Source organism: Bos indicus, chromosome 28, assembly GCF_029378745.1.
Source record: "Bos indicus isolate NIAB-ARS_2022 breed Sahiwal x Tharparkar chromosome 28, NIAB-ARS_B.indTharparkar_mat_pri_1.0, whole genome shotgun sequence".
Classification (NCBI taxonomy): domain Eukaryota; kingdom Metazoa; phylum Chordata; class Mammalia; order Artiodactyla; family Bovidae; genus Bos; species Bos indicus.
In genome coordinates this window covers 21191357-21214784 of record NC_091787.1, presented here as the reverse complement: position 1 = coordinate 21214784, position 23428 = coordinate 21191357, and positions in this window count along the sequence as shown.

The following is a 23428-nucleotide window of genomic DNA, read 5'->3' as shown; positions in this document are numbered from 1 at the left end:
AGCCTAAGTGACATAGATCCTTCTTTCATAACAAAAAGAATCAAATCACATTTTCTGCTACAACCTGTGTAAGTCCATCCATAACCGCTGTTATTAACTCGTCTTCCAACACAGGCCTTGTTGTCACAGGTCTTTTCATTGTGTGTTTGCACCTCTGCTTTCAGAAGTTGACTTCATGTTTTGGCCTTTCTTTGTAATGAAATTCTGAATATGTTCACTGCAGATTAATCCACTATTTTTTTTATTCACAGGAAAAAATTGCAAATGCCAGTCTGTTAGTTCTCTGTGTAATGTTTGAAAAAACTGTATGTCGAAAGAGCACTCTGCACTCTCCTGGCTCTTTTTTGCTAATATTACACTCCTTAGGCTGTGAACTCTTGGATTAGTTTTGGATTCCTAGCATTTTCCCCTTCTTTTGTATAAAAATATGCATGTATTATTATAAAATCCACTTTTGTGAAAATTTTTTTAGCAACAGGATATACTTTCTCTTGTACGAAATTTGTTCCTTATTAATATCTTGCTCTTTCTTCTTGCTGCTGACAACTCTTCAATTTTATTCACTCAATTTTGACAAGATAGTCTGAATAAACTACAGAACAACTCAGACCAAAAATATATAATGAATTCAAAACTATGTTTCTGACTCTGGGTTAGATATCCCAAGAATTAGAAAAACCCTACTTATGCTAAGGTATGCTGGTTTATTTATTAATTTTATTTTTTGGTGTCTGTGAGCACGTTTGAGATACTCATCACTCCATTTTTCACCTACCATCCTGACTTTTTGGCAAATCCCACCTCTAGACTGGATTAGTTTTTTTTCCCCCCTCTGTGTTTGAACAATTTATTGTCTATAGATCTACAGTTGTATTGTCAAAATGTCTTATAAAGATCGACTCTTTTAAGACTCTTGTTTCATCTTAATTACCTTAGTTTCCCCTGATTGTGACCCAATTTGCATGATATCAGAATAAATAAATTCCTACAAAACCTTGCAGTCTTCAAAACTATGGACTAAAAATAATAGAGTTAATGGGAGAATAAAAGTTGAATAAGTCTATCACCATCAACTGGAGTTTGTAATCAAAGCACTAACAAAAGACAAATTGTATGAATTTGTAAGGATCTGGTTAATAAGTATTGCTTCTAAAGCATTTAAAAAGTAATATTAAGTTTCTAATATATAGAATAAACCATTGTAAAAAAAATAAACTTTGAAAAATAAAGGCTAAATTATCTTGACAGAGGGAGTGTAAGGTGGGTTTGAGGCTGTTGTTATGAAGGCAAGAGGAAAATCGCCAAGAGCACAGAACACAGAACAAGCCAATAAATACTTTCAAAACTGAGCACACAACCAAATATTGCAAAGGCGAAAAATGTGGGGTGAATCACCATTGTGAACTAGGTTATATTTCTCCAGTCAACACTCAGCTGTGTTAGCATGCTTAGCACTGATGTGGATTCTTGGCAATAAGAAAGGTGAACTAATCTGACTTCTGAATTGTACTATCATCCTTCTATTCATCAATTATGTATGAACTAACATGCTACAGAAATATGCTTCAGAATACATTTGACAAAAGACAGTGAAATAAATGTGGTGTTTCCATAGGAAGAGAACCCTTTAACTGCATAATTATGAAGTTTGCTGTAATTTAATAAAACTGATTCTTCAATGACCATGGAAAATTTACTCACTTAACTCACTGAAATTTATGCAGACATTTACCTTGGCTGACATGTATTCTTCCTACAATTAACAAAATCTTGGAACCTGTTTTTAGGAAATGCTATACATTCCCCTTCAGAAAATCAGATGGTATGGATATTTAAAGAGAAATTCCTGAATAATTTCATAGTGTCTGATGGTGGCTGATCCACTCTCATCATTGTAATAAATACACTTATGTTGAGAATCTTTAATTTGATTTGGTGATACCTTTTTATTTGGTGAACCCAAGATCAGAATTGTTCGTCATCTTGGAAGAAAGATGATGAATAAGAGAGAGCCTCTCTCCTCATGAATCTCACAAAATAAGTGACTAAGTTTCCAAGTCTTTTATTAATTCTGTATAAGAATTTGGTTATCATTCTCTTAAAAAGCACATTCTACTTTTTCACGATGCTAAATGAAAAGAAATGCCCATATGTTTTTTATTTTAAATACATCTTTGCATGTTTGCTTTTCTTGGGTTCCTGGCAATGCAACCAAGCAGAGTCAGAGTTGTTTGAGCAAAGAGGCCCACATCATAGTCTCTGATGTGGTGGAGGAACTTCAGAGAGAAGAACACCAACATCTATGATTTCAGGCAATTTACTTCCTTTTCAAATCTGTAGTTTTCTCACTTTGTGGAATGCAGAGTTGGACCAGATTACCACTCTTTCCTTTTAGTATAAAAAGCCAGATCTCTGTTAATATCTTTAAAAACACAAGTTGTATCACTGTCTATAATTATAGGTTTTCAATCTGATAACATTTTCAAATTGAGAAGTTAAGTCAAATGTTTTCTAGTGCAGAAAGAGGGATTATAATGTCAGTAAGGAGGTATGTTTTTGTAATATATAAACAATGATTCAATGTGCTGGAGTGCACGACTACTACCCAACTGAGTTTCCTGCTGCTGCTAAGTCGCTTCAGTCGTATCCAACTCTGTGCGACCCCATAGACAGCAGCCCACCAGACTCCCCTGTCCCTGGGATTCTCCAGGCAAGAATACTGGAGTGGGTTGCTATTTCCTTCTCCAATGCACGAAAGTGAAAAGTGAAAGTGAAGTCGCTCAGTTGTATCCGGCTCCTAGCAACCCCATGGACTGCAGCCTACCAGACCCCTCCATCCATGGGATTTTCCAGGCAAGAGTACTGGAGTGGGTTGCCATTGCCTTCTCCAACTGAGTTTCCTAATGGCTGCCTATTCATTATAATAAGCATATTATAGGTATACACATGCAATTATAAATTTGCACACAAAATACAATTATGAACTTACTCTCTTCCACACATTAAAATTCAGTTCAGTCGCTCAGTCATGTCTGACTCTTCGCAACCCCATGGGCTGCAGCATGCTAGGCTTCCCTGTCTATCACTAACTCCCACAGTTTACTCAAACTCATGTCCATTGAGTTGGTGATGCTATCCAACCATCTCATCCTCTGCCATCCCCTTCTCCTCTCACCTTCAATATTTCCCAGTATCAGGGTCTTTTCAAATTAGTCAGTTCTTCGCATCAGGTGGCCAAAACATTGGAATTTCAGCTTCAACATCAGTCCTCCCAATGAATATTCAGGACTGATTTCCTTTAGGATGGACTGGTTGGATCTCCTTGCAGACCAAGGGACTCTCAAGAGTCTTCTCCAACACCACAATTCAAAAGCATCAACTCTTCAGCACTCTGCTTTCTTTATAGCTCACTCTCACATCATTACATGACTACTGGAAAAACCATAGCTGTGACTAGATGGACACATTAAAGTACTTCACATGAATGAGCTCATTTTATATTCACAACCAATGCATGAAAACTGTTACATCACATTTGTACCCATCATATAGATGAGAACATTGAATATTAAAGAATTTAAAGTGACTTGCCTAAATTCACAGAGAACTTGAATTTGAACCCAGGCAGTCTAAATGAATGGCCTGAGCACCAACATATACAGGGTGTCTGATATACAGTTGATACTCTGTAACTCACTAGTATTCATCTAGTCCTCCATAGAAGTTGCCAATACTGGAACAACGTGCAATTGTGCTTCTGATGACCTGAGGTGGAACACCTGTTCAGACGGTTTATTTGTCTATTGTTTAGATTAGGTCTACAAGTCAGATGGGGCCTCTTCTGACTGTTAATGGTTTCATACTGGGTACTTTAAACAAGCAAACAGTAATTACATTACTTGCAGTCCCTTGGATTACAAGGAGATCCAACCAGTCCATTCTAAAGGAGATCAGCCCTGGGTGTTCTTTGGAAAGAATGATACTAAAGCTGAAACTCCAGTACTTTGGCCACTTCATGCAAAGAGTTGACTCATTGAAAAAGACTCTGATGTTGGGAGGGATAGGGGGCAGGGGGAGAAGGGGACGACAGAGGATGAGATAGCTGGATGGCATCACTGACTCGATGGACGTGAGTTTGAGTGAACTCCGGGAGATGGTGATAGACAGGGAGGCCTGGCGTGCTGCAATTCATGGAGTCGCAAGAGTTGGACACGACTGAACGACTGAACTGAACTGAACTGAGAATTTCCAAGTAGGGAGAGAGTACCTCAGTAACATGCTCAGGAAAAATTTATACAAGTGACAGAAAATAAGTCTGGGGTGGATTTTTATACAAAAGGAAGTAAAAATATTATAAGCATAGTTAACATTATAGAATGGAAAATGATAATTTTTTACTTTTAATGTTTAAATAATTAATATAGATTTAAGGGACTAGATATGATAGACAGATTGCCTGATGAACTATTGCCGGAGGTTCATGACATTGTACAGGAGACAGGAATCAAGACCATCCCCAAGAAAAAGAAATGCAAAAAAGCAAATTGGTTGTCTGAGGAGACCTTACAAATAGCTGTGAAAAGAAGGGAAGCAAAAAGCAAAGGAGAAAAGGAAAGATATACCCATCTGAATGCAGAGTTCCAAGGAATAGCAAGTAGAGATAAGAAAGCCTTCTTCAGTGATCAATGCAAAGAAATAGAGGAAAACAATAGAATAGGAAAGACTAGAAATCTCTTCAAGAAAATTAGAGATACCAAGGGAACATCTCATGCAAAGATGGGCTCGATAAAGGACAGAAATGGTATGGACCTAACAGAAGCAGAAGATATTAAGAAGAGGTTGCAAGAATACACAGGAGAACTCTACAAAAAAAAAATCTTCATGATGCGGATAATCACGATGGTGTGATCACTCACCTAGAGCAGGACATCTTGGAATGTGAAGTCAAATGGACCTTAGGAAGCATTACTATGAACAAAGCTAGTGGAGGTAATGGAATTCCAGTTGAGCTATTTCAAATCCTGAAAGATGATGCTGTGCAAGTGCTGCACTCAATATGTCAGCAAATTTGGAAAACTCAGCAGTGGCCACAGGACTGGAAATGGTCAGTTTTCATTTCAATCCCAAAGAAAGGCAATGCCAAAGAATGCTCAAACTACCGCACAATTGCACTCATCTCACACACTAGTAATGCTTAAAATTCTCCAAGCCAGGCTTCAGCAATACATGAACCATGAACTTCCAGATGTTCAAGCTGGTTTTAGAAAAGGCAGAGGAACCAAAGATCAAATAGTGAACATCCACTGGATCATTGAAAAAGCAAGAGGGTTCCAGAAAAACATCTATTTCTGCTTCACTGACTAGGCCAATAGTATGTGTGGATCACAGTAAACTGGGGAAAATTCTGAAAGAGATGGGACTACCAGACCAACTGACCTATCTCTTGAGAAACCTATATGCAGGTCAGGAAGCAACAGTTAGAACGGGACATGGAACAACAGACTGGTTCCAAATAGGAAAAGGAGTACATCAAGGTTGTATATTGTTACCCTGCTTACTTAACTTATATGCAGAGTACATCGTGAGAAACCCTGGGCTGGAGGAAGCACAGGCTGGAATCAAGATTGCCGGGAGAAATATCAATAACCTCAGATATGCAGATGACACCACCTTTATGGCAGAAAGTGAAGAAGAACTAAAGAGCCTCTTGTGGAAGGTGAAAGTGGAGAGTGAAAAAGTTGGCTTAAAGCTCAACATTCAGAAGACAAAGATCATGGCATCTGGTCCCATCACTTAATGGCAAACAGATGGGAAACAGTGGCTGACTTTATTTTTCTGGGCTCCAAAATCACTGCAGATGGTGACTGCAGCCATGAAATTAAAAGACGCTTACTCCTTGGAAGGAAAGTTATGACCAACCTAGACAGCATATTAAAAAAAGAGAGACATTACTTTGCCAACAAAGGTTCATCTAGTCAAGATTATGTTTTTTCCAGTGGTCATGTTTGGATGTGAGAGTTGGACTATAAAGAAAGCTTAGCACAGAAGAATCAATGCTTTTGAACTGTGGTACTGGAGAAGACTCTTGAGAATCCCTTGGACTGAAAGGAGATCCAACCAGTCCATCCTAAAGGAGATCAGACCTGTGTATTCATTGGAAGGACTGGTGTTGAAACTGACCAATACTTTGGCTACCTGATGCGAAGAGCTGACTCTTTGGAAAAGACCCTGATGCTGGGAAAGATTGAGGGCAGGAGGAGAAATGGTGACAGAGGATGAGATTGTTGGATCGCATCACCGACTCAGTGGACATGGGTTTGGGTGAACTCCGGGAGTTGATGATGGACAGGGAGGCCTGGCGTGTTGCTGTTCATGGGGTTTCAAAGAGTCGGACACAACTGAGCGACTGGACTGAACTGAACTAATATAAATAGAAGACAAATTACTTGAAAATAATGAACATATGGTTTAACTTATGGCTTGGTTGAAACAAAGGCACAAACTAATTTCATGGTATAAATGTATACCATATGTTTTACACATCTCTATTTTGTTTTTAATCTCAGTTTTGCTGGCCACTCATTTGCAAGATTAAATTTCATCATCATTGATATTTTACTAACTTTAAGTTAATTTTTATGTTTAATTATCTCAAAAGTATACATATTTAATGTTTTTTGAAGTATAGTTCTTTACAAAGTTGGGTTAGTTTCTGCTGTAGGACAAAGTAAATCCGCTATTAATATACGTATACCTATATCCCCTCTTTATTGGTTTTCCTTCCCTTATACGACACCACAGAGCATTGAGTCGAGTTCCCTGTGCTACTAAGTTCTCACCAGTTACCTGTTTTATACATAGCATCAATAGTGTATATACATCAATTCCAATCTCCCAATTCATCCTCCCCCCACCCCTTGGTATCCATACATTTGTTTCCTATTTCTGTTTTTCAAATCAGTTCAGCTCAGTTCAGTCACTTCATCATGTCTGACTCTGCTACCCCATGGACTGCAGCATGCCAGGCTTCCCTGTCTATCACCAATTCCTTGAGGTTGGTCAAACTCACGTCCATTAAGTCGGTGATGCCATCCAACCATCTCATCCCCTTCTTCTCCTGCCTTCAGTCTTGCCCAGGATCAGGGTCTTTTCCAAAGAATCAGCTCCTCACATGAAGTGGCCAAAGTATTGGAGTTTCATCTTCAGCTTCAGTCCTTTCAATGAATATTCAGGACTGATTTTTTTTTTTTTTTTTTTTACAATTGACAGGCTGATCTCCTTGCAGTCCAAGGGACTCTCAAGAGTCTTCTCCAATACCACAGTTCAAAATCATTAATTCTTTGGCACTCAGCTTTGTAGTCCACTCTCACATCCATACATGACTACTGGAAAAAACATAGCTTTGACTAGACAGACCTTTGTTGGCAAAGTAATGTCTCTTCTTTTTAATATGCTGCTTAAGTTGGTCACAACTTTTCTTCCAAGGAACAAGCATCTCTTAATTTCATGATACAGTCATGATCTGCAGTGATTTTGAAGGCCAAGAAAATAAAGTCTCTCACTATTTCCATTGTTACTCCTTCTATTTGCCATGAAATGATGGGACCAGATGCCATGATCTTAGTTTTTTGAATGTTGAGCTTTAAGCCAACTTTTTCACTTTCCTCATTCACTTTTCATCAAAAGGCTCTTTAGTTCTTCTTCACTTTCTGCCATAAGGGTGGTGTCATCTGTACATCTGAGATTATTGATATTTCTAGCAACCTTGTTTCTAGCTTGCGTTTCATCCAGCCCAGCATTTCACATAATGCACTCTGCATATAAATTAAATAAGCTAGATGACAATATATATCCTTGATGTACTGCTTTTTCTATTTGGAATCAGTCTATTGTTCCATGTTCCGTTCTAACTGTTGTTTCTTGACCTGCATACAGAATTCTCAGGAGGCAGATAAGGTGGTCTGGTATTCCCATCTCTCCAAGAATTTTCCACAGTTTGTTGTGATCCACACAGTCAAAGTCTTTGGCATAATCAATAAAGCAGAAGTAGATGTTTTCTGGAATTCTCTTGCTTTTTCGATGATCCAGTGGATATTGGCAATTTGATCTCTGGTTTTGCAAATAGGTTTATATTTTTAAATGAATGAAAATGCATGTTTTATTTAAAACTTTCATAGTTTATTTATAATTTTTAAATATTTGACATACGGTATATGGCCACCATCTCTTCTCTTGCTTTGGCCCATTTGGATATTAAGAGTGGACCTGCACATTGATTGAAAGCAGGAAGAGAAGAGGGCGACAAAGGATGAGATTGTTGATGGCATCTCCAATTCAATGGACATGAGTGTGAGTAATCTCTGGGAGTTGGTGATGGGGAGGGAAGCCTGGTGTGCTGCAGTCCATGGGGTTGCAAAGAGTCAGACACGACTGAGAGACTGAACTGAACTGAACTGCGCATTATCCATGAGAGTTGTGTCACCATGGTCCTATGTTTATTATTGTATCTGGAGATCTTGTGGCTTGTGACAAAAGAAACATTTTTAAGTGTGAAAGTTGGAGTAGTTTGTTAAGGAAATAAGTGGTTTGTTTAGAGAATGAATATCTTTCCTAAGTTATTTTTAAATCCTACAGATAGCTGTTAGCTGTCTTTTCAGGGCTGGGATTTAAAACACAATATTTCAATTTACTGGTCTATGGTCTTAGCCTTCAAAGTTCTTGAGACAGATGTGTGTGTTGAGTTTTTTTTTTTCTCATTCTTTCTGGATAATATTATTCTTCTACCTTCTAAGTATGAAACATACAAAAGACATCAAAAAAAAAAAAAAAAGAAATGCTTAGTCAATCAAAATCTGGTCACATACATCACAAATATTTACCTCTTTACCGCTGCATCCATTTGTACTTTTCCTGTGCTCTGCCCATGTCTCAGGGCACATTCCTCATCCAAACCACATTTTTTAAGCAGCTTTGTCCACAGCCATTCTTATCCACACACTTTTTTGTCCACTGCTTTGGACAAGATTTGTGCAGTACACCATATGACACCAGTAAGTAGTGCAGTAGGATGGGAAAGGCCTTTATTGTCTTCTCCTTATGCTTCTGGAAAGTCTCTGTGGTTCCAGCCCCCATTGGGCATGCATTCCTACCATATTCTAAGACCCTATCCAACAGCTTTTGTCTTAATTCTAGTTTCCAGACTCAAGTTAGAACACTGCTCCTTTCCTGTCTCCTAGTACATGAGGTTTTGCTGCTTCCTAGTCTAGCTAATTTCTCAATTGTTGAAATCATTAAATTCATCTATTGAACTTCCTAACGTAGGCTTCCTTTTCAGTCTGGATTCTGATGTAAGTACCCACATCTTTTTAATGTTTCCGGTTTGGGAGACAGAGACAGCAATCTGAATTGCTGAAATTCTGTGTGACTAATAAAATTGAAAAAGATATACCTTTTGAGCATCCCATAGACAAGAGTGCTGGGCAATTACAAGTTGTTAGGAAATCATTTTAAATTAATTGAATTAGTTAATTAATTAATTGTTGTCGTTGTTCAGTCACTAAGTCGTGTTCAACTCTTTGATCTGCACCATGTCAGGCTTCCCTGTCTTTCACTATATTATGAAGTTTGCTAAGATTCATGCCCATTGAGTTGGTGATGCTATCTATCCATCTTATCCTCTGCTACCCTCTTCTCTTTTTGCCTTCTATCTTTCCCAGCATCAGAGCATTAGGGTCTCTTCTAGTGAGTCGGTTCTTTGCATCAGGTGGTGAAAAGTATTGTAGCTTCAGCGTCAGCATCAGTCCTTCCAATGAGTATTCAGAGTTCGTTTCCCTTAGGATTGACTGGTTTGATCTCCTTGCTGTCCAAGAGAGTCTCAAGAGTCTTCAGCACCACAATTCAAAAGCATCAATTTTTCAGCACTCAACTTTGTTTATGGTCCAACTCTCACCTCCTAACGTGAGTACTGGAAAAACTACAGCTTTGACTGTATGGACCTTTGTCAGCAAAGTGATGTCTCTGCTTTTTAATACACTGTCTATGTTTCTCATAGCTTTCCTTCAAAGGAACAAGCATCTTTGAATTTCATGGCAGAGTCACCATCTGCAGTGATAGTGGAACCCAAGAAAATAAAATCTGTCACTGTTTCCACTTTTTCCCCTTAAACAGCTTTTAATATGAAACTTGTTTTGGTAAATATTATATAATACAATAGATCTTTCTCATTCCAGATCTTTATAGAATAATAAAATATAAACAAATTGTAAGAGAACTAATTGAGTGAGGATCTACTATAATTTTCTGTAAGGAATTAATCATTTCTCTTGGAATGGTATCTAAAACTAACTGTATGTTTGCTATTGTTGAAGGGTAACTATTATTAGTATAACTGAAAATTTTCTTAAAATCACTAGATTCATAATCTCACATTCCCTTTCTTGAAAAATTACCATCATGCTGCTGCTGCTAAGTCGCTTCAGTCGTGTCCAACTCGTGCAACCCCATAGACAGCAGCCCACTAGATTCCTCTGTCCCTGGGATTCTCCAGGCAAGAACACTGGAGTGGGTTGCCATTTCCTTCTCCAATGCATGAAAGTGAAAAGTGAAAGTGAAGTCGCTCAGTTGTGCCCTACTCTTAGCGACTCCACGGACTGCAGCCCACCAGGCTCCTCCGTCCATAGGATTTTCCAGTCAAGAGTACTGGAGTGGGGTGCCATTGACTTCTCCAAATTACCATCAAAGGATTCAGAAAAATCCTTAGACCTAGTGGATAAATTATAGTAAAAATGATGGTATTGGAATTTTCTCCTTTCTTGCAAAATATTTATAACATGATTTGCATACTCAGTGTGGAACTTAAGAGGTTTCCAAGAAACATCAGTCAGAACAATACCCTCCCTTGGCATAGCTATCCGTTCCATTTTTATTTTTTATTTTTTAATTTTATTTTATTTAACTTTACAATATTGTATTGGTTTTGCCATATATCAAAATGAATCTGCCACAGGTATACATGTGTTCCCCATCCTGAACCCCCCCTCCCTCCTGCCTCCCCATACCATCCCTTTGGGTTGTCCCAGTGCACCAGCCCCAAGCATTCAGTATCATGCATCAAACCTGGACTGGCAACTCGTTACATATATGATATTATACATATTTCAATGCCATTCTCCCAAACCATGCCACCCTCTCCCTCTCCCACAGAGTCCAAAAGACTATTCTATACATCAGTGTCTCTTTTGCTGTCTCATATACAGCGTTATTGTTACCATCTTTCTAAATTCCATATATATGCGTTAGTATACTGTATTGGTGTTTTTCTTTCTGGCTTACTTCACTCTGTATAATAGGCTCCAGTTTCATCCACCTCATTAGAACTGAATCAAATGTATTCTTTTTAATGGCTGAGTAATACTCCATTGTGTATATGTACCACTGCTTTCTTACCCATTCATCTGCTGATGGACATCTAGGTTGCTTCCATGACCTGGCTATTATAAACAGTGCTGCGATGAACACTGGGGTACATATGTCTCTTTCAATTCTGGTTTCCTCAGTGTGTATGCCCAGCAGTGGGATTGCTGGATCATAAGGCAGTTCTAGTTCCAGTTTTTTAAGGAATCTCCACACTGTTCTCCATAGTGGCTGTACTAGATTGCATTCCCACCAACAGTATAAGAGGGTTCCCTTTTCTCCACACCCTTTCCAGCATTTATTGCTTGTAGACTTTTGGATCGCAGCCATTCTGACTGGCGTGAAATGGTACCTCATTGTGGTTTTGATTTGCATTTCTCTGATAATGAGTGATGTTGAGCATCTTTTCATGTGTTTGTTAGCCATCTGTATGTCTTCTTTGGAGAAATGTCTATTTAGTTCTTTGGCCCATATTTTGATTGGGTCATTTATTTTTCTGGAATTGAGGTGTAGGAGTTGCTTGTATATTTTTGAGATTAGTTGTTTGTAAGTTGCTTCATTTGCTATTATTTTCTCCCATTCTGAAGGCTGTCTTTTCACCTTGCTTATAGTTTCCTTTGTTGTGCAGAAGCTTTTAAGATTAACTAGATCCCATTTGTTTATTTTTGCTTTTATTTCCAATATTCTGGGAGGTGTGTCATAGAGGATCCTGCTGTGATGTATGTCAGAGAGTGTTTTGCCTATGTTCTTCTCTAGGAGTTTTATAGTTTCTGGTCTTACGTTTAGATCTTTAATCCACTTTGAGTTTATTTTTGTGTATGGTGTTAGAAAGTGCTCTAGTTTCATTCTTTTACAAGTGATTTACCAGTTTTCCCAGCACCACTTGTTAAAGAGATTGTCTTTAATCCATTGTATATTCTTGCCTCCTTTGTCAAAGGTAAGGTGTCCATATGTGCATGGATTTATCTCTGGGCTTTCTATTTTGTTCCATTGATCTATATTCTGTCTTTGTGCCAGTACCATACTGTCTTGATGACTGTGGCTTTGTAGTAGAGCCTGAAGTCAGGCAGGTTGATTCCTCCAGTTCCATTTTTCTTTCTCAAGATTGCTTTGGCTATTCGAGGTTTTTTGTATTTCCATACAAATTGTGAAATTATTTGTTCTAATAAAATGGACAATGTGGAAGAAATGGACACTTTCTTAGAAAAGTACAACTTCCAAAACTGGACCAGGAAGAAATAGAAAATCTTAACAGACCCATCACAATCACAGAAATTGAAACTGTAATCAGAAATCTTCCAGCAAACAAAAGCCCAGGTCCAGACGGCTTCATAGCTGAATTCTACCAAAAATTTAGAGAAGAGCTAACACCTATCCTACTCAAACTCTTCCAGAAAATTGCAGAGGAAGGTAAACTTCCAAACTCATTCTATGAGGCCACCATCACCCTATTACCAAAACCTGACAAAGATCCCACAAAAAAAGAAAACTACAGGCCAATATCACTGATGAACATAGATGCAAAAATCCTTAACAAAATTCTAGCAATCAGAATCCAACAACACATTAAAAGGATCATACACCATGACCAAGTGGGCTTTATCCCAGGGATGCAAGGATTCTTCAATATCCACAAATCAATCAATGTAATACACCACACTAACAACTTAAAAAATAAAAACCATATGATTATCTCAATAGATGCAGAGAAAGCCTTTGACAAAATTCAACATCCATTTATGATAAGAAATCCCCAGAAAGCAGGAATAGAAGGAACATACCTCAACATAATAAAAGCTATATATGACAAACCCACAGCAAACATTATCCTCAATGGTGAAAAATTGAAAGCATTTCCTCTAAAGTCAGGAACAAGACAGGGTGCCCATTTTCACCATTACTATTCAACATAGTTTTGGAAGTTTTGGCCACAGCAATCAGAGCAGAAAATGAAATAAAAGGAATCCAGATTGGAAAATAAGAAATAAAACTCTCACTATTTGCAGATGACATGATCCTCTACATAGAAAACCCTAAAGACTCCACCAGAAAATTACTAGAACTAATCAATGAATATAGTAAATTTGCAGGATATAAAATCAACACACAGAAATCCCTTGCATTCCTATACACGAATAATGAGAAAATAGAAAGAGAAATTAAGGAAACAATTCCATTCACCATTGCAACAAAAAGAATAAAATACTTAGGAATATATCTACCTAAAGAAACTAAAGACCTATATATAGAAAACTATAAAGCACTGGTGAAAGAAATCAAAGAGGACACTAATAGATGGAGAAATTTACCATGTTCATGGATTGGAAGAATCAATATAGTGAAAATGAGTATACTACCCAAAGCAATTTATAGATTCAATGCAATCCCTATCAAGCTACCAACAGTTCCATTTTTAAATAAATGGTAGAATTAGTGACACAGAAGGTACCTGAATGAGAGTAGTTTTATAATTGGATCTGTTATTTTTTTCCCCTTAAGAAGCCATCCACTAAGTCTTTTTGATAGATTTTATTATTTTTCTAAACACTTCTTACCTCTCATTTGAAGATGAAAATGAACTCCCACTCTATCAGTCTCTGGAGTAGCCATGTCACCTGCTTTGGCCACTAAATGGGAGGGGCAATGACATGTATCCTTTGGAAGAGAAACTTTAAAAGCCAGTTTCTTTGTTATATACCACTGAGAATTTGGGATTGTTTATGCATCACACCCTACTGTATCCTGATAGATATAGGGATTCACACAAAACTGTTAAGTATGTGTCGTAAAATTATTGTTAGATCTCAACCAGATCCTAAGTTTACTCAGTGCAATGAACAATGTCCTTCCTATGTGAAATGCAATAGAACTGGGTTAAGGTTGGTTATCTCTAAAGTTCTTTGATTTATGAAATTCTATGTTTCTTTCCCAACTGAGAATCTGTGAACAGGCTTATAGTGAATAAAATTAAGGAAGAATTTTCCCAACAGTTGTGCTGAAGAAATTATCTCTTTTCAAAAATAATTCTGATAAAAGTTTTTATCTTATAATTGGCATTATTTAGAATGTAGGTTTGTTTTTAAGAGTAGCTTCAAATCATTGTGAGAATTTGTGATCAAAAAATTTCAACATTGTGTTTTTGACTCAATGTATACTTCAGAGGGCTTTGTTTAACTTCTAACTGGTAGTAAAGATACCAGTAAAGATGTTTAGAAGTGACTCCTAACTGAAAACTGACTTCAGATACATATGCCTATGAATGTACCTCATTTAGGAGTATTGATTCTAAAATTCAACAGTAAATAATAGTAAAGAATATTTATATATATATTTAAATAAAACAAGTACTTTAAAAATAATTAGCATGGAACTAGAGTCAAATTTCTATGGGACTGATCTTCTTTTTACCATCTTGATATATAGTAGGTACTCACTGAAAAATATGTTGAAGAATGTCATTATGCCTGGGGGAGAGCATGGCAACCCACTCCAGTATTCTTACCTGGAGAATCCCCATGTACAGAAGAGCCTGTTGGGCTACAGTCCCCATGGGGTTGCAAAGAGTCGGACACAACTGAGCAACTAAGCACATGACATCATGAGGCTATATTATGTAATGAAAATAATCATCTCTGATTTTGTACAAAATTTTGTTATTTGAGCCTAGAAGAAAATCAAATTAAATACTATTTTAAAGATAAGTTAGAATAAGCTCTAGCACTAATTTATTAATTGATATATTCATTGATTTAAGCATTCATATATTTATTCACTTACTTGACAAATAGTAATTGAGCCTTCTATTGCTAGTGAAAAAGTGAAAGTGAAGTTGCTCAGTCATGCTTGACTCTTTGTGACACCATGGACTGTAGCTTACCAGGCTCCTCAGTCCATGGAATTTTCCAGGCAAAAGTACTAGAGTGGGTTACCATTTCCTTCTCCAGGGGATCTTCCCAAGCCAGGGACTGAACCCAGGTCTCCTGCATTGCAGGCAGAAGCTTTATCATCTGAGCCACCAGGGCAGTGTATTAAATACTATGGATACAAAAAAAAAAAAAAGAACAAAAAATTGGGAAAAAGTCCAATATTTGGAAAGGATTCATTGAACAACATGAAATATTATTTATAAAAAATATATATTTTTGAAAAGATTAATCACAATCAAAATACCTATAGTTACATACGTTTTGACATCCTCTTCTTAATGGTTGCTTCACATGAAATAACTAAGGGGTTTCAAACTCTATTTATGAGTTAATTAACTATACTGCTGCCTATGAAATAAGGAATTAATTATTTCATCACTATCATATATTTTTTACAGTCACTGTAATGTGATCCCCTAGAGTGCCCTTTTCCCTGTATCTCTAGACCCAAGATCAGTGATATATGAAATTGCACCTTTTTGCTGATAGAAAAAGAATACAGATTATGTGTAGAAAATAATCACTTGTAATATAGGAATCAAGTTACTGAAGCTGATAGAAAATAAAGTGAATGGTAAACTTTGAGAAATATTTGAGATTAGATTTTTAATTATTGGTCTGTGTATATGGTTACTGATCCATGTATTATAAATACACAAGTAGACTGATGATATTACTGTAATTCTTTAAAATCTTAATAATTCGATTACAAATTAAAACATGACTAACATAAACTAGACTCTTTGCATCCTCATATCTTTCTCTTCTTTATATCTGTTTTTCTTTTTTCTATTCTGAACACTCATCTCCAAACACTTTTTGCTCATGAATTCTAATCAAATCATTTACTCAGTTGATTTGCTGCCTCCCTCATGTGCTTTCTTTGACCATCATCTATTTCCACCCAGACAGAGAAACACATTTCTTCCTTTCACTTAAAATTACAATTTTTTCAAAATTTTCCCTACAGACCACAACATTTAGTTGTACATATTTGTGACTTCTCCATCGTTCCTACTCTACTAATCATCTATAGGAAAACGTACTTCTTGGTTATACTTATGCACCGAGAAGATGAAACAAGGGCATACGGAAGTCATTCAAATATTAGTCCTATTGGAAAAAATAAATAATTCAACACAAACATTTTAGGTAAAAGACCTGAATTCTTAATGCAAATTCTATTTATATATCCCTAATCAAGACTCCACAGTCCCTGATGTCTCTTGAAAATTTCCATCTTATTACCTCTAATTAAACATGGAACAGTTTCAAGCCACTCATTCTCATCTCTCCTGAACTTGAGCTTCCATGGATATTTATTGATTTTTGTTCAGCATATTATCCACATCCTCGTTTTTCAATTAAACTGTTTGGGTTTTCCCCAGCTTATTTCTTTCCACTCCAACTAAGTTGAGTATATCTGTTAAGGAATATGTTTCTCAGTTCTATCATTTCTGAATTTCATGTTCTATATATAGCTACCAGCTTAAAGAATTTTCTTCTAATCTCTAATTAAGATTTTTGGAGTAATCTCAAAATTGTTTTACTATTGCCACTTCAGATTTCTTCAGTTTTCCCCAAATGTAATGGAATCAATCCACCCTACAGTATGAAAACAATCCTACCACTCTTTTGAATTAAGCCTGCCGTGTATTTTTCATAGTCTATAGAAGTGAAGTGAAGTGAAAGTCGTTCAGTCGTGTCCAACACTTTGCAACCCCATGGACTATACACTCCATGGAATTCTCCAGGCCAGAATACTGGAATGGGTACCCTTTCCCTTCTCCAGGGGATCTTCCCAACTCAGGGACTAAACCCAGGTCTCCTGCATTGCAGGCAGATTCTTAACCAGCTTAGCCACCAGGGAAGCCCCATAGTTTATGCTGCTGCTGCTAAGTTGCTTCAATTGTGTACTACTCTGTGTAACCCCAGAGATGGCAGCCCACCATGCTCCCCGTCCCTGGGATTCTCCAAGCAAGAATACTGGAGTGGGTTGCCATTTCCTTCCCCAATGCATGAAAGTGAAAAGTGAAAGTGAAGTTGCTCAGTCGTGTCCGACTCCCATTGATCCCATGGACTGCAGCCTACCAGGCTCCTCCGTCCATGGGATTCTCCAGGCAAGAGTACTGGAGTGGGTTGCCATTGCTGTCTCCGCCATAGTCTATAGAATAGAGGATAAATGACTTTGACTGATAAATGACTTTTACTTTCAACAATATTTCCAGTCTCATCTGCCATCACCTAATGTTCCAGACATAGTTGCACAGTTCAAGTTTCCTGAAAGTTTAATGCTAAGTCATGCCTAGGCACTTTCAATTTCTTCTACATTTAATAGTGAAGTTCATCACTACTAAAGTGGACAAGTACTTTTATTGAAATATGCATCATGAGTATTTGTTTCTACTTCTATCTTCCAGAAAAGTCTGTGAACTTGTTGAATATAGGGACTGTATTTTATTATTATTAAGATTTGTATCCCTACTACCTAAAGGAAGATGTGGTACATGCTAGGCACAAAATAATTGAGTAACTGAATGATTTTATATTCATACTCACATACTCACAATATGCATATATACATATATACTCATCTATATTTAGATGTGCCTATATTTACATATTTTTGGAGTTGTTGTTCAGTCACTCAGTCACGTCTGACTCTTTGCAGCCTCATGGACTGCAGCACACCAAGTTTCCCTGTCCTTCACCATCTCCCAGAGCTTGCTCAAACTCATGTCCGTTGAGTTGGTGATGCCATTTAACAATCGTGTCCTCTGTTGTCCCCTTTTCCTCCTGCTTTCAATCTTTCCCAGCATCAAAATGGCAACCCACTCCATTATTTTTGCCTGGAAACTTTCATGGAGATAGGTTCCTGGCAGGCTATAGTACTTGGGGTCATAAAGAGTCAGACATGACTGGATACATGTGCAAATTTACATACATTGTGTATATGTATACAAATATGCATATCTATTACACTTAATAATTGATTTATAGATGAATTATTTTTGCATTTCTATATTACCTTAACATTTAAATGATAAAAAATTATTTTTCTCAAAAATAATAAAAGTGGGTTATTAAGTATAGTCTACTAGAATATTAACTAAAGTGGATTGTTTCAAAAGACAATAAAAAGTTTCAAAATATAGTTAGCCAATCATTTTTTCTGACAGTTAAACTGACTGTTACAGGTGGAAACTACTTGGAGAATGCTGAGAATATAAAGTAGCCACATTTCTTTTTCTTGGCTTCTGACACTCTGTAAGTTTTCTCACCTCTAATAAAACTCTCCACCACACACTGCACTTAATACCATAATTTGCATATTGATTACTAGTGACATTATCAAATATACAAAACCCTTTATATAATACATATTTGAATAAGTACCAACATATAAAAGAGGTCATCAAAGTGTAATGTTAAAATGCTTTTCTTTTGCTAATAACTGGTTAAATTTCAATACTCTTTCACATTACATAATTTAATACACCTACAGAGACAGTAAATTTACTTTCATGAATTTTTATTTCTCTTAGTTATTACTGTTATAGCAGAGAAGTGAAAAAATACACAGCATACTAGTAAACATAAAAACATACTAGTAACTCCATTTGCCTTCTCTCTTGTTAATCATACATGAAATATTTGAAAATAAATGTTTCTTACAATGTCAACTTATCTCACAGGACAAGTTTATTTTTCTTTTATTTTTAAATATTAAGATTTTAACATGCTTTTCAACAAATAACAATGTAAACTATAGAGATTCTTACATGAAGATCAAGGGCCAAAGGGCTTCTTGAGCTATGAAAATATGTGAAGTTTATGTGCATATAAGCGGGGGATTCATATACAGTCTTAAATATTCGAAGTAGTCCATGGTTCAAAGTTTAACAATCACAGATTTGTGCTAACAAATGTTAACTATTTTCTTGATTCTATAGTTCAGCTTATCACTTTCACAGTTCTGCAATTGCTTTATGAACCTTTGGATACAGTATTTAAACATGCTTTGCTTTATCTATAGAACTTCATTTATTTTCTACTCATTTTAGAAAAAGTCACTAACCAAGGAGATTTGGCAGTGAGATTGTAGGAGGAAAGAAATGAAGGAAACTTTTACTGTAAAGCATCTTCTTTTGGTCAGGCATTGATCCAAGTGTTTTACATACTCTGCATCATTTCATTCTGTCAAAGATGAAGCCTGGCACTAAAGCAGTAAGGGAAGATTTTATACAGTAATACTATCAACATAGGGAAGAGACTCTAGCATGAATTAAACTGAATTTTGCTGAAATAAATGGCTGGAGGCTATTTAAGGACTGGGGTACACTGAGGGAAAGGCACTAAGGAATCTTGGTGGGGGGGGGGGGTGATTCATATGACTAGTGCACCTGGATTTGTTCATTGGAATTTATCTAGAGGAGAAATAAACTTCTTTCTTTATAACAGGAGGCAAACTGAAACAAGCCTTCCCTGGAAGTATCCCCCTTGTCCTCCAGATAGGGACTGGGAGGGGAAGGGTTTCCTTTCTGAACATTTGCATTTCAAAGAGATATGTCCCTGAGGAAATAGTTTGAGGTGGTAGTTTTATGTCTCTCACAAAGGAGGTTAAGGCTTTATAGTTTCAAGCTTTCCACAGTAACTGCTGTAAGAGCAGGTTCAGGAGCCTATCTGCCTATCACCAGGTTCTGCCTGGAACAAACAGTACATGCTCCTGGCAGCCTTGAGTGGTCTCCTGCAGGCATTTTAAAGAAGGGCTGGAAAGCCATGGGAAAGGCATCCTAGGGAAAGGGCTGCTGAAAGCCATGCGAGAGTTTGTCATTTCTTCCTGCAGAGGTTTGGACCATGGTGCCTTTATGTGCCAAGAATTCTGAAGTTCTCAATCCACAAAACACTTTGGAGAACTAAAGTCAAGGGAGTATTTTTCTTGATGTTTTGCTGTTAGAAGTGCTGAAAATTATCAAGTAGAATTCAAACCTGGGTACATGCAATTCCAAACCCTGTTCATCTTTCTGCTATGCCTCAACACTTCCATTTAAAATTCAAATCAATCTTTTCCTCCATATTCAAAATTGAAACAGAGACCTAAAGAGTAATTTTTATTGTTAAATGTGAACTTCTCTGGTGGCTCAGATGATAAAGAATCTGCCTGCAATGCAGGAGACCAGGGTTCAATCCCTGGGTTGGGAAGATCTCCTGGAGAAGGAAATGGCAATCTACTCCAGTATTCATGCTTAGAAAACTCCATGGAGAGAGGAACCTAGCAGGATATAGTCCAAGGGGTCGCAAAAATTTGCACACAACTGAGCAACTAACACACACATTGTAAAATGTCGGTCTAAGGCATATATACATACTTAACAAGTAAGAACTGAACACCCAATTGTTCATTATATACCTTAAGAAACAGATTTTATTAACACCTTAGAAACTCAGTGAGTTTCTGTCCCAGAACGTAGGCTTGTCTCTGTACCCCAAAGATAATCACACCAGGATTATGTACTACTCATTCTCTAAGTTTCCTTATGTATTTTGTCATATATCTCTAAATCATGGATCTCTCTGAATCATATATTTTAAAGATTTACATAAATAATATCTTATGTACAAAGATTTCTGTGATTGCTTCTATTGTTCAATACCAGTTTTTTTCCTGACTTTGTTCATACCTTTAATATAGTTCATCTATTTTTATTGTACACAATATTTATTCTTGCCAATGTACATTCCTCAAATGATAGAGCTTTTTTTAAGTGCTTTTACCCTTCAAATTGAAATTTAAAGTTCATGTAAAGTTGACTTTTTATAATTTGATGTAAGCTTTCTTTTCTATATAAAGAACTAGTCATTTTAGTACCAATTAATAAATGGTCCATCCTTTTTAAATATTTTTCAATGCTTAAATAAAATAAATATTGTTTACCTATTATAAGCATAAATCAAATTTCCATAATTGTGTTATTGGTCAACTCTCTGTTCCATCTGTCTATTCAGCTATTTCTGTATCATCTGATAAGTGGTTTAGCCAGTTAGTGACAATTCTTGAACTTTGGGGACCCAAATAAATTTTAGAGTCAGTTTGTCAAAACAGAGTATTTTTGCCTTTTATTCCTAACAAATGACTTTGTACTTATTTTGATCACAGGTGAATCATTTTTTTTTTTCTCTACACTATCAGCTTTTTTTTCCCATAGAAGTACACATATGCTTTACTTACTTCACAGGACTTATCTGCAAATCTAAAGTAAAGTAATATAGAAAACCCAATTGTATAACATGTAAACCACCATGAATATTGTAGGTGAAAAATAGCTTGCTTATTTATTTATGTGAGGTGTAAGTATGCATACCTCTCATATTCCCAGTCTACCCTCCCCTGCCCAACCTGTAATACATGTACCATTATTTTAATATCAACAGAAGGCCTACTAGTAGTCATTTGCGCCTATACAAATTTATCACAATTTCTACTATGTGTTTATAAGAGACTATCTTTTTTAGTTCATATATTTAAAATAATATTCAAACTTAAAAGAGAGTCTGAAGTCTGTAAGCTACCGATTCACAGGTCAGTGGAGAACAACTTAGATCATCTAAAAATGAGGATTAAGCATAAAAATTTGGTAAAGACACAAGACTTACGTTCAGCCTTAATGATGAGTTTAGTGCCTAACTTTGGTTAATTTGTTTAATCTTTCTAAATGTCTGTTTCCTAATACATAAAATAAGGATTGTAATAATATTGACCTCATGCTGTTATTGTGAGAGAGACACAAGATGTGAAAAAGAGTTTGCATACTCTAGTGTGTTATGTAAAGCATACTTGTGATTATTAAACTGTAGGTGTAAGCTTGTCATGTTGTAGGAGCCAAAATAAATTTTAAGCGTCTTAGAGCAACTTGTTTTTGAAAGAAATCTGGCAAATCTCTTCAGAGAACAAATAATTATTTTGTAATCCAGATAAATTCATGCAATTTGAATAAACAAACTGAAAATTTTATTTTCTTAGAATGATTCATTTATTTATTCATTCTAAAACTGTTTGAATCTATATAAGTGGGAAACATCACCACTTCTGTATGTAATAAGAAGAATCAGTAGAAGCATTAAAAGAATTTCTGGAGACCATGAAGCCAACAAATAATTAAGTACTCATCTGTAAATCCAGTTATGTGTTATGAGTATTAGGACTTGCTATACTTTGATTTAGAAATTACATTTTGCCCTTTCATTGAAGGTTAACAAAAAATTATTCAGTTTAAGAAGCAAGAAAGATCATTGTTCAAAAAAGCAAATGTACAAATCAATAAATGTTTTCTACCATATATGAATACATACAGGAGAGGGAAGTTAAAGGAAAGCATAAAAAGCATAAATTTCCTCATTGTGCATAACAGATTCAATCAGTATTGTCTAAAACCGAAATTAAAAGAAAGGAAGGAAGAGAGAAAGGAACAAAGAAATGAGTTGCCAAAGTGACATTAATGTGAGCTGTGGGTACTCCATGTCCTCACACTCTTGTTTCTGACACTTTGTAGTATACCCATTCCAATGATTTACCATATCTCATTGTGGGTTTAATTTCATTTTCCCTAATTATGGTTTTCTTTTCATGTATTTTTTGGCAATTTATTTAACTCCTTTTTTTTTTTTTTTTTTTAATTTTATTTTTAAACTTTACAAATTGTATTAGTTTTGCCAAATATCAAAATGAATCTGCCACAGGTATACATGTGTTCCCCATTATTTAACTCCTTTTTATAAATATTTAAGAATTCTGTTTTCTTATTGATGTGTAAGAAATCTTATTATATGTCCTCTGGCAGATAATATATTTTCTCCCAGTTTTCAATTACTTTTTTGTTTTTTTTAAGGATGATATTTTTCAACAAATTTTAAAATGTGATTCATTTCAATTTATCCATTTTTATTTTCTGATTTGTGATTTTGATGTCCTAAGACATCTTTACTCATCCTAGTATCATAAACATTGATCCTATAATATCCTTTAAATAGTTCAATTTTTACTTAAATAACTAGACTTTTAATCCTATGGACTTAATTTTATGTATGGTATA